Genomic DNA, 13272 nt, shown 5'->3' on the forward strand with positions numbered 1-13272 from the left:
TGCACTTCCACTGCAGAGAGCATGGGTTTTATTTCTGGTTGGGGAACTAAGACACCACAGGGCAGGAGGGCAGTCAAAAAACAGAAGAAGGTGGAAACTATTCCCATGCTCCTTAGTTATCAAAGGATAGGGCCAATATCCTGTTTTTCTCCATCCCGAATCCCCTCACGGTGCATCCTTGGGGCAGGTGCAGTGGCTGAGAGCTCGATGGCTAGCCTCAACATCACTTGCTTACTGAAAAGGCAGAGCATTCTGGGTCCACAGCAGGTTAACGGCTGTCCTATAAATGCCACCAGCAACCCCCACCCAAATCTTTTCACTTTAGACACCAGCCTCTAGGCTAGCTCAGGTTTACCTGTAATTTTACCAGACTGGCTCTAAGTCAGAGATTCCCATGACCCCCCTCCTGGCGAATCTCAGATTTGGCTGCTTGCCACTCAAAAGCCAACACTGGAGACAAGTGATGGTAGGAATGGAAAGCTTGCTTTATTTTGGTGGCTGGCAACATGGGGAGATGGTGAACTCACATCCAAAAACTAACTCGGAGGATTCTGCTTTGACCATGTGTTTAAAGGGAGACTCATTTGGGGAGGGGTTCGGAGTCTTCATTCTGCTGCATGCGGACTTTCTTCTAATTGCTTGGTGGTGGTGGTGCGGTGTTCCTAGAATCTTGTGCTCAGCTTGAAGTCCCCATTCTCCACTTGAGTGGGGGCCTTAGTTCCTGCTGAAGAACTCAAATATATTTTGTTGGAAAGAATGTGAAGCTTCCATGTCCTTTCCAGGCATGACATTCTCCTCAAATCTCCATATGCTCATCAGCTGTAAACTCTTAGAATCAAGAAAGCTTTTGGTTTTCAGGAAATTTTCAGTACATACACATGAATCATCGGCCTTTGGTGATTCATAGGCAACCTCCAGCCCTTCTCCCCTCCGTGGAGGCTGGGGAGTGGGACTGAAAGTCCCATCCCTCTAATTACCAGGTTGGTTCTCCTGTTAACCAACCACTATCCTTTCGCTGTTGTTCAGTCACTCAGTTGTATCTGACTCTCTTCTGCCTCATGGACTGCAGCACGTCTGGCTTCCCTGTCTGGTCCAAACCACTTCATTAACAAAACTCAGTCTCCAGCCCGTCTCCTGTCCCCAGAGGTCTGGGGAAAGGAATGAAAGTTCCAAGGCTTTAATGATTCGCCTGATTGCCCTGGCAACCAGCCCCAGTCCACTCCCTTAGATTACCTGGAGCTTTCAAAAAGCCACCTTATTAACATTAAAAAAAAGACATATTTATTCGTCTTTGTTGTTGTGTCTCAGTTGTGTCTCAGTCCCTCAGTTGTGTCCAGCTTCCCTGTCCTTCACCATCTCCTGGAGCTTGCTCACACTCACGTCCATCAAGTCAGTGCTGCCATCCAGGCATCTCATCCTCTGTCCTCCCCTTCTCCTCCTGCCTGCAACCTTTCCCAGCATCAGGATCTCTTCTAATGACTTGGCTCTTCTCATCAGATGGCCAAAGTATTGGAGCCTCAGCTTCAGCATCAGTCCTTCCAATGAATATTCAGGACTGGTTTGATCTCCTTGCAGTCCAAGGGACCCTCAAGAGTCTTCTCCAACACCACAGTTCAAAAGCACCAATTCTTCAGTGCTCAGCCTTCTTTATGGTCCAACTCTCACATCCATACATGACTACTGGAAAAACCATAGCTTTGACTAGATGGACCTTTGTCAGCAAAGTGATGTCTCTGCTTTTTAATATGTGGACTAGGTTGGTCATAGCTTTTCTTCCAAGGAGTAAGCGTCTTTTAATTTCATGGCTGCAATCACCATCTGCAGTGATTTTGGAGCCCAAGAAAATATAGTTTCTCACTGTTTCCATTGTTTCCCCATCTATTGGCCATGAAGTGATGGGACCAGATGCCAAGATTTTAGTTTTCTGAATGTTGAGTTTTAAGCCAGCTTTTTCACTCTCCTCTTTCACTTTCATCAAGAGGTTCTTTAGTTCTTCTTTCCTTTCTGCCATAATGGTGGTATCATCTGCATATCTGAGGTTATTGATATTTCTCCTGGCAATTTTGATTCCAGCTTGTGCTTCATCCAGCCCAGCATTTTGTATGATGTACTCTGCATATATAAACAGGGTGACAATATATAGCCTTGATGTACTCCTTTCCCAATTTGGAACCAGTCCATGGTTCCATGTCCAGTTCTAACTGTTGCTTCTTGACCTGCATACAGGTTTCTCAGGAGGCAGGTAAGGTGGTCTGGTATTCCCATCTCTTTAAGAATTTTCCACTATTTGTTGTGATCCACACAGTCAAAAGCTTTAGCATAGTCACAGGAAATTCTAAGGACTTTAGGACCTTGTGGCAGGAGCTGGACTGATGACCAAACATATAATATGTCTTGTGTAAGTCCCATCATAGCACTCTTGTTTAGTTGCTAAGTCATGTCCGACTCTTGCAGGACCAAATGGACAAGAGCTGGACATGAAACAATGGACTAGTTCAAAACTGGGAAAGGACTATGACAAAGCTTTTCATACTGTTCATGAGATTCTCGAGAATAACTATGACAAACCTAGATAGCATATTAAAAAGTGGAGACATCACTTTGCTGACAAAGGTCCATCTAGTCAAAGCTATGGTTTTTTCCAGTGCTCATGTATGGATGTGAGAGTTGGACCATAAAGAAGGCTGAGCACTGAAGAATTGGTGCTTTTGAACTGTGGTGTTGGAGAAGACTCTTGAGAGTCCTTTGGACTGCAAGCAGATCCAACCAGTCAATCCTAAAGGAAATCAGTTCTGAATATTCATTGGAAGGACTGATGCTGAAGCTGAGGCTCCAATACTTTGGCCACCTGATGAGAAGAACCAACTCATTAGAAGAGACCCTGAAAAAAAAAAAAAAAGAAGAGAACCTGATGCTGGGAAAGATTGAAGGAGGGAGGAGAAGGGGAGGACAGAGGATGAGATAGTTGGATGGCATCACTGACTCTTCACTTGCTCATGAGTTTGAGCAAGCTCCAGGAGTTGGTGATGGACATGGAAGCCTGGCATCATGCAGTCCATGGGGTCAAAATGAGTAGGACAGGACTGAGTGGCCTAATCCTACCCCCACTACCCGCATCCAAGCTCGCTCTGCTTGCTGATAAATCTGAGAGACTAGGGGTTAAGACAAGGAAGGGACTTTATCTGGGGAACTGACTGAGAAGATGGGAGGCTAGCGCCTCAAAATAACCATCTTGTTGAGGTCTGGATGCCAGGATCTTTTGTAGACTTAGAGAGAAAGAAGCAAAGAGGAAGGAAAGTCCAAGGCAGAAGAGAGAGGGAGAGGCAAGTAAAGTGAAAGGGTCTTCAGTCTTGCAAAACATCTCCAAGGGCATGATCAGTTTTTGGAAGAGGTGTGTTAGTATCTTCTATTCATAGGTGGGCAAGGTCAGATAAAGAAGAGGTGGCAAGAATACACAGAAGAACTATATAAAAAAGATCATGACCCAGATAACCACGATCACTCTAGGTGATCACTCACCTAGAGCCAGACATCCTGGAATGTGAAGTCAAGTGGGCCTTAGGAAGCATCACTACGAGCAAAGCTAGTGGAGGTGATGGAATTCCAATTGAGCTATTTCAAATCCTAAAAGAGGATGCTGTTAAAGTGCTGCACTCAATATGTCAGCAAATTTGGAAAACTCAGCAGTGGCCACAGGACTGGAAAAGGTGTTTTCATTCCAATCCCAAAGAAAGGCAATGCGAAAGAATGTTCAAGCTACCACACAATTGCACTCATCTCACATGCTAGGAAATTAATGCTCAAAATTCTCCAAGCCAGGCTTCAGTGGTACACGAACCGTGAACTTCCAGATGTTCAAGCTGGTTTTAGAAAAGGCAGAGGAACCAGAGATCAAATTGCCAACATCGGTTGGATCATTGAAAAAACAAGAGTTCCAGAAAAACATCCACTTCTGCTTTACTGACTACGCCAAAGTCTTTGGGTGGATCACAACAAACTGAAAAATTCTTCAAGAGATGGGAATACTGAAGGAGGGAACAGACAGAGCTGGACTCCGTCTTAGGCCAGGCTGCGAACATTAGGCTACACACATGGTCACCCCCCCAGTGGACTCTGAACTTTGTGCCCAGTGTCTATAGAAGTGGCATGCCAATGGAAAACCAGACCCCTGGACAAAAGAGCCTCAGGACTTGGACTTGGACTCTCCGTTGCCTAAAAGAATATGCTAGTTGTTTCTGTAACAGAACAAAGGGGTAAATTCCATTATGTTTAAGACCACAGGCCTATTGATAAATACCCATTGTTTATCTAGTCTTGTGACACACGATACATGAGTTAACTTTGAGCATCTCTCTCTTTTACCTTGTCCAGACTAGTTTCAAGGAATTTGGGGAGGTGGGTTTGAGCAAATACACTTAGGCTGTATAAGGTTTTCACAAAAACTGGTCAGGGTCCTTGGCTAAGAGGAGACTCTGCCTTGGGCCCGGAAGTTGTAATAAACTGCACTCTGCTATCTGCATTGTCCTTCTGAGTGAGTTTGTTTCCCGGAACGTGTGGCTACAACATTTGGTGCATTGGCCGGGAAACTTCTCACTTTGAGGAGACAAGTCCCATTTGGGACTACTCCGAGGCCTTGCCAGTTGAATCTTCTAGAGAGGGGAAGGTGCCTCGCCCTTCTGGAAGGATTCTGCTTGTCAATGCCTGGACCTTTCATGTTAGCAGGTAGTGGATGGCAGCAGGGGAACTGAGCACTCAGGTGAGGAGGAACCCACCCGGCAGGGTGGAAGAGGGGGCCTGATCACCCCCCTGAGAAGGACTAGAAGGGGCACAGACCCACAGGAGCCTGGAATAGGCAGGCGGCGATTGCATGGTACACAGGTCGACACGAGCATGCTAGGGCTTAAGAAGGGAATTTGTGAAGGTCATTTAGGAGGTGTGTCCATGCCGTCTCAGGGAAAATTATTACCAGCGATCGCCAGGGGATTTTTAGGATAGGAAACTGGTCCTTGTATGCTCACATTCTGCCCGCCCCCAGGAAGTGTCCTGTCTGCTGTGAAATTCTTGACCTGTCGCAATTGTCAGGCTAGAAGGGGGGGATACATAAGTGAGTATGAACTGGCTTTTCCAGAGATGGCCTGGGACGTGGTATATTTAACCCATCTATGTTTTCATCCGCACCGGATCAAGCCCACCAAGGCAGAACGGACTTTAAGGGAGAAAGTCTTGGACCACGTGGTGTTCTGGTTCAGCCTTGCTGACTGGCCGGCGAAGACATGCGGATCCCCCTTCTCCCTCTGGGATCTGGCAGGATTTGGACAAGGATGACCTGCCCCTCCCCCGTACTGGATGATGGCGCCCCCACTGGCCCAGTGCTCCACCAGGACCGGAGGCTGCATTAATGCCTGATCCAGGACCAAGTGAAGTTCCTGCAGCAGCCGCTGCTCCTCCGCCAGCTCTCCCGGAGTTCGTAGAGCCGCCACCTCGGTGGGCTCCGATCCCAGTGGCAGAAGCCTCTGGCCAACACTTCCAGGATCCGGGTCCAGCCGAACTGCCCAAGCTATCCCCGCCTCTCCCGGTGAGTACTGACAGGAAGAGGAGGGAGACCTTGGAATTAAGCAGAGACTGCGCACTGCCAGAGAGCCGGAGGGAACGAAAGAGAACAGACAGATTTGCAATGCCAGCTGCTGCTCTGGGAAAGTCTATCTCGGGCCCTCTGGAAAACCTCCTATGCCTCAGGGACAGGACAGTCCTTCAGCCGGTCCCAACGGAGGCCCCGGGCCGAACCAGTGAGCCCGGTGCCTGGCCACTGGAAGAATGAATGCCCTAAGGCAAGGAAGGAAGAGGAAGCTCTGGCAGTGGTGGGGCTTGCTGACTTGGAAATTAAATAGGGCTGCGGGGGCGGGGGTGGAGTGGCGGTCAGAGATATCAGGTCCCCGAGAGCCCATGGTAACCTTAAAAGTGGAGGACCAAAACATTGACTTCATGGTGGATACAGGAGCAGAACTGTTGGTAGCAACAAAACCTGTGGCACCACTGTCCAAAAAGACTACTGCTGTAACTGGAGTATCGGGAGAAGAGATGATTAAATTGTTTTGCCAGCCCAGAAAATGTCAGATGGGGGGGCACCAAGTGATTCATGAATTCCTCTACATTCCTGAGTGCCCAGTACCCCTGTTGGGAAGAGACTTGCTCTCCAAACTAGAAGCACAAGTGACTTTCTCCCCTGAGGAGAGGCCCACCTTCCGGATGGGCACTATGACTTATTTGCTCTCTCTCAATACCCCCTCAAGATGAGTGGAGGTTGCATGAGCCTCCCAAGGAAGAACTGGGTGGGCTGGAAGAGCATGAGAGAGAGCTAACTCAATTATTCCCTGAGGTCTGGGCAGACGACAACCCCCCCTCCCCCAAGGCTGGCTAAACATCAAGCCCCAGTGATAATAGAACTCAAACCAGGCACCATCCCGGTTAGAAAGCGCCAGTACCCGCTACCGATAGAGGCCTGGGCCAGCATACTGCCCCACATCAATAGATTGAAACAAGCGGGCACTCTAGTAGAGTGCCAGTCGGCTTGGAATACGCCAATCCTGCCAGTCAAAAAGGAAGAAGGACAGGACTAAAGGCCTGTACAGGATCTCAGGCTAGTCACCTAGGCTACTGTGACTTTACACCCCACTGTTCCAAACCCCTATACCTTACTTGGCCTCCTCCCGCCGAGGACTAAAGTTTTTACGTGCCTAGATCTCAAGGATGCCTTCTGCGTACGCCTCGCCCCAGCGTCGCAGCCCATCTTTGCCTTTGAATGGGCAGATCCAGTCAGGGGCACCAAGCAACAGCTCATCTGGACTCCCCCTCAGGGGTTTAAGAACTCCCCAGCCATCTTTGGGGAAGCCTTGGCTTCTGACCTGGACTCTTTCCATCTGGAAGAGTATGGATGTTGGCTCCTACAATACATAGATGACCTGCTGCTGGCTGCCGAGACCAAGGGAAAATGCTGGAAAGGGATAAAAGCACTCCTTCAGTTGCTGATGGAAGCAGGTCACCGGGTGTCAAAGAAGAAGGCACAGATCTGCAAGGAGGAGGTAAGATATCTAGGGTTTGTTTTAAAGAAGGACACAAGGTTCCAGATCCTAGTTGGGTCCTATATACTGATGGCACTAGCCTGATAAAACAAGGACAACGGCTGTCAGGTTAGCCAAAGCGGAAGGGGCCATCAAGACTGAAAAGGGATGGTGGGAATTGCCAAGTGGCAAATTATTGGTACCAGAGGAGCTGGCACACACTCTAGTAAGCCAAACACACCAAGCGACCCACCTAGGCCATGCCGCCTGCTCACAGGTTAATGCTGCCTCTCGGGTATTCAGACAAAAACCTCTGGGTATTCAGCTGAAAGGCATGCTGCGCTTTGAACACCTGGGAGTGGACTTCACTGAAATGAAACCTCATCGACACTACCGTTACCTGCTGGTCATGGTATGCACGTTCTCGGGATGGGTAGAAGCTTTTCCTACTTGGACTGAAAGAGCATCAGAAGCAGCCCAGTGCCTGCTCAGGGAAATAGTTCCCAGATTTGGATTTCCTACCAGCATTGGATCAGACAATGGCCTGGCTTTTGTAGCTGATTTAGTACAACAAGTAAACAAAACTATAAACATCAAATGGAAATTGCGCACTGCATATAGGCCAAGAGTTCTGAGATGGTGGAATGAACCAAGCGGACATTAAAGAGACTCTCCAAGTGGATCATGGAGACTGACTGCTCCTGGGTGGACTTGATCCGATGGCTCTGCTCAGACTCAGGATGACCCCACAGTCCCAAGGCTATTTTCCATAGGAAATTGTGTATGGGAGGCCCCCTCTCATAATAAAACAGGTGTCAACAAATTTGCCTCAGGTAAGGGGGGATGGGATTTTGCAGGAGATGGAATTGGGTAAGGTAATAAATCAGGTAACTAAGTTTGTACAAGAAAGTGTTCTGTTCCCCCTTGGGGAACAGATTTGTGAGTTTACGCTTGGTGACCAAGTATGGGTCAAAGATTGGAAACTTGATTTACTAGTCCCTCGGTGGAAAGGCCCTTATACTGTTATTCTAAATACCCCTACTGCAGTTAAAGTTGCAGGTATTTCCCCTTGGATCCATCATATGAGGTTGAAGAGAGCATACCACGCAGACCTAGAAAACGCTGAGTGGACTGCACAGAGGGACCCCGCTGATCCTCGAGAGACTAAGACCATCCTTAAGAAGAAAGAAAAGAAGATCCCAGACGAGCCCCTTGAGGATGAAGCCGCATAATCAACTCCTGCTGCTTGGTCTCATCAACATGCACATTTCTACATACACGGACTTCACAATACCTCCAGCCGTTGGGTATGTGGGGCTCTGCCTCTGTCTGTGATGGATGGACTTCCCTGGTGGCTGCCACTGCTCTGCCAAGGAGATTTTAAACCACTCTGCTTCCTTCTGGGACACAATCATAATCTCTCCCTGCTGTCTGGGTGTAAGCCAGACCTATAGTCAATAGACTCGGGTCATAGGGTTACATTTGATATAAATGCCAGCGTAACAAAAGCCTAACCTACAACAAGCCTCGGTAAACCTACCTTATTAACATGCTAGGTGGACAAGATCCGTGTTTCAGTGGTGTGAGTATATTGCTGCCTTATTCCTACCCTCTATAGGGACAGCAGATATTATGATTAAAGTAGAGGCCTTGACTAATTTCACAAAACAGGCCCTCCTAGATAGAACAAAAGCCATCCCAGCCTTAAATGAAGAGCAAATCCAAATGAGAAAAGCGGGAATTCAAGATAGAATGGCTTTGGACATACTCATAGCTGCTCAAGGAGGGACCTGTGCTGTAATTAAGGTTGAACGTTGTGTATGCATTCCTGACTTATCTGGCAATGTATCAACTGCTTTAAATGACATGAAAAACCAGGTAAAGCAATGTCAAATGAAAACATTCCTTTCTGGACTTCGGTCCTATCTTGGGGGAAAGGCAATCGGTAGAAAACTATATTTACCACTGTTATAGTTGCCTTGATAGTTCTGCTTTGTGGACCCTGAATTTTACAATGTATTATGAACTTTGTAACCTGAAGGTTGATGTCATTCTCCCAAATTGGCGGTCGGAGAGCCAGGGTGCAATATATCCCTATGAATGATGCTCATAATATGAGTTAAGAGCATCAAGAGGGGGGAATGAAGGAGGAAACAGACAGAGCTGGACTCTGTCTTAGGCCAGGCTGCGAACATTAGGCTACACACATGGTCACCCTCCCAGTGGACTCTGAACGTGGTGCCCGGTGTCTGTAGAAATGGCATGCCAATGGAAAACCAGACCCCCGGACAGAAGAGCCTCAGGACTTGGACTTGGACTCTCCGTTGCCTAAAAGAATACGCTAATTATCTCTGTAACAGAACAAAGTGGTAAATTCCATTATGTTTATTGGGATATGACCACAGGCCTATTGATAAATACCCACTGTTTATCTAGTCTTGTGACACATGAATCATGAGTTAACTTTGATCATATCTTTCTTTTACCTTGTCCAGACTAGTTTCAACGATTTGGGGAGGTGGGTTTGAGCAAATACACTTAGGCTGTATAAGGTTTTCACAGAAACTGGTCGGGGTCCTTGGCTAAGAGGAGACTCTGCCTTGGGCCCGGAAGGTGTAATAATCTGCACTCCACTATCTGCATTGTCCTTCTGAGTGAGTTTGTTTCCCGGAATGCATGGCTACAACACAGCCATGAAATTAAAAGACGCTTGCTCCTTGGAAGAAAAGCTATGACCAACCTAGACAGCATATTAAAAAACAGAGACATCACTTTGCTGACGAAGGTCCATCTAGTCAAAGCTATGGTTTTTCCAGTAGTCATGTATGGATGTGAGATTGGGACTATACTTGAGAGTCCATTGGACAGCAAGGAGATCCAATCAGTCAATCCTAAAGGAAATCAGTGCTGAATATCCATTGGAAGGACTGATGCTGAAGCTGAAACTCCAATACTTTGGACACCTGTTGTGAAGAGCTGACTCACGGGAAAAGACCTTGATGATGGGACAAGATTGAAGGCAGGAGGAGAAGGGGATGACAGAGGATGAGATGGTTAGATAGCATCACTGACTCGATGGACATGAGTTTGAGCAAGCTCTGGGAGTTGGTGATGGACAGGGAGAACTGTCATGCTCCAGTCCATAGAGTCGCAAGGAATTGGACATGACTGAGTGACTGAACTGAAGGTCAAATTCTCTCTCTAGGAGCTGGACAAAGGCCCTTTAGTACACTCAGGCAGAGGGGCAGGGTCCTTTGAGGCAAGATATTACGTATGATTGTAACAGCAAAAGCAATGAAGAGCAGGTCAGAAAGCGCTTCCCAGCTTGGAGTCAGAATTGGCTTTCTTTCTGTAGCAACCCCCATCATACCACATGCTTCAAAGAGTCAATTCTGACTCTGTTGGAACCATTTCTTTGACTTGCTTTTTGTTTCTGTTGTTATAGTCATACACAGTGTCATGCCTCAGAGGATCCTGCTCCTCTGCCTGTTAAAAGTGCCTTTGTTCAGCTCATAGAGAGATAATCTGACCCTGCTTACCTGTGAATGGCTAAAGAAAGAAGAGATTAACACACCCTTCTAAAGCCTGGGCCCTTCTAGATGTTTTGCAAGGTTGAAGACCTGTCTTACTTTACTTCCTCAGTGCCTCTGCCTCTCTGTTCTGCCTTTTGACTTTAGCTCCTCACAACCTCCATCTTTGGTTCTATAAAAGCCTGGCATCCAGACCCTGACAAGACCGTCATTTTGAGACATTAATCTACCGCTTTCTTGGTCAGCCGACTTTCTGATTGAAGTAATAATATTCCTTGCCTCAACACCTTGTCTCTTGGATTCGTTGGCCTGTTGTGTGGCAAGCAGAGTGAGTTTGGACTTGCTAACACATAGATGTGTTTAAATCTTAAACTGATAATCACCTTACACTGAAAGGTAAAGAAATCAAACCAAGACTAACAGCGGAATCAAGAGAATCCTTTAAAGAGGTTTCATGGTGCCATAGATACCCCAGGTCTACTGGTCTGCTCACACAGTAAGAGGCCCTGTCTGGTAGTTGGTGGTAGATTGCTGCCACCGTCACAGGTCCCAGAGCCATCCCTGGACTCAGACTCTACCCTTGGTGGGTGGGTGGGCATCATCCTGCCTTGGTGAGTCACTAGAATGGATATGGTGAGGTCAGAAGAAAGCCCTTTCAGGCAAGAGTGTAGGGCATCCAGCGGCCCCTGGAACTCCTCTCCCCTTGGTGCTACCAGCTAAAATTTAGAAGCAGAACATGAGTTTGGAGATTTGGAGATTTCGTAATTAAGAGCCTGGAGGTGTTGCCCGGAGAAGGTGCAGGATTAGAAAGATGATATACCCCTACTGTGACACCTGTGTCTATATGCGAGTGTTTGTGGGAGAAGGAGAGGGAGCAGGAGGTGAGCTCTTAAAGGTCTCCAGGGAACTGGAAGTTTGGATGCCCTTGGCCTTCTCCACATTGCCTGGGGAATCAGTGGGAGAGGTAGTGGGAGGCCTGGGGTTGCAGTGGGATGGACAGGAGAGGGGACACAGAGGCCAGGCCAGGCCAGACAAGGTCTCCTCCCAGGTCTCAGCCTCTCTGGGCCCCTTGCCTCCTTCTAGGAGCCTCCCACCAGGCCTGCCCCACTTACAGTGCTGGTCTGGGTGCTGTTCACTGCTGATGGGTATTATTGCCAAAAGCTCGGCCTCTCTGCACACTGGTGCCAGTGAATCAAATCAGTGCCTTGGGTGAAAAGGAAAAGGATAGCTTTATTGCTTTGTGGGGCCAAGGGGACCGGTGGCTTCTGTGTGTCTCCCCTCCAGAGAACTTGATGAGGGGTTTAATAACTGGATCAAAGGTAAGGTCTCTGACATGGTCAGAGTGTGTGTAGGGCTTGTACTCTCAGGTGACTGGTCTACTAATCTTGAGCTTTTCTGGTCCCTTTAATCTTGTGTGTGCTCGGTCAGGCTGTCTCTTTTGTGACCCCATGGACTGTAGCCTGCTAGGCTCTATCCATTGGATTATCCCGGCGAGGATACTGGAGTGGGTTACCCTGTCCTCCTCCAGATCTTCCCGACCCAGGGATTGAACTCGCGTCTCCTGCATTGGCAGGTGGATCCTTTACCACTGAGCCACCTGGGAAGCCCCTCTCCCCTCAACTTTAATTATGACTCAGGTGATTTCTTGGCTGTTCCTCCCTTCATTAACAACTGTTCGAATATGCCCTATGGAACGCAAGGGAGGTCATGGAGTCTTGCCTATGAAATGGGCAGAAATGCCTCCATGCCTGGGAGCCCCACAGGCCGCTGCTGTTTCAGTACACCCGATGAGGCTCCAAGGGGCCTGGGGATGGGAAAAAGGGGCTGCCACTTGGGCTCACGGGGGCTGGAGCCCTGTCCTCTGCCAGCCCCTCTTGCCTGGATGCTTAGTTCTTTCCCGGGTATGAGGCCAAGGGGAGTGGGTACCTGTTGTGAAGGTTGGCTTGGGCAGCAGCTCTTCCACTGGCTTTAGATCAGGCATGGGGTCACATGAGGGAACTAGGGAGACGGCAAGAGCATGCCAGGGAGAGGAGTATGTCTCATTCCTTCTCCTCTGAGGTTGCTCAGGTCACCCCGACTCTTTTGTGACAGGAACCCCAGACATCAGATGGCTAGATAACTGCTGAGGATGTGGCTTGTCCAGGTTCAGGGCAGCTTTCTTTTTTTTGACTAACTCATCAGTTTCCTAGACTCCATGGTCTTCCTCCCTTTAGCCCATTTCCATATTCCACCATTCTGTGTACATCACCCCATGGCACTCTCCTGCCTAAATTCAATGATTTCCCATCACCCAAATCACAAAGCCAAAGGTATTTAGCAAGACAATTAGGCTCCAGGCTACTCAATCTGGTCACTTGTGTCTCCCTTCCTACTGTGAAGGACTGCTGAATGCCTTCCCTGGCATACATCTGAGACCTCTGTACCTTTTTGTATTGTTCTCTCCTTGAAGTATTCTTCCCCCTTCTCTGTACAACTTTCTCTTAACTTTAATGATCCATCCTCAGCCTGTTCTCTGTACTCCCAATGCCTAACAAACGATGTGTTCGTGTCTGTAAGTCCTTGGCAGATGGTGGGTGAATGAGTAAAAGGCTGACCCAGGAGCTAGGCTGACTCTTTATCACTCTCTACTCCACCTGCTGCTGCTAAGTCGCTTCAGTCGCGTCCACCCCTGTGCGACCCCATAG

Source organism: Budorcas taxicolor, chromosome 3, assembly GCF_023091745.1.
Source record: "Budorcas taxicolor isolate Tak-1 chromosome 3, Takin1.1, whole genome shotgun sequence".
NCBI classification, from domain to species: domain Eukaryota; kingdom Metazoa; phylum Chordata; class Mammalia; order Artiodactyla; family Bovidae; genus Budorcas; species Budorcas taxicolor.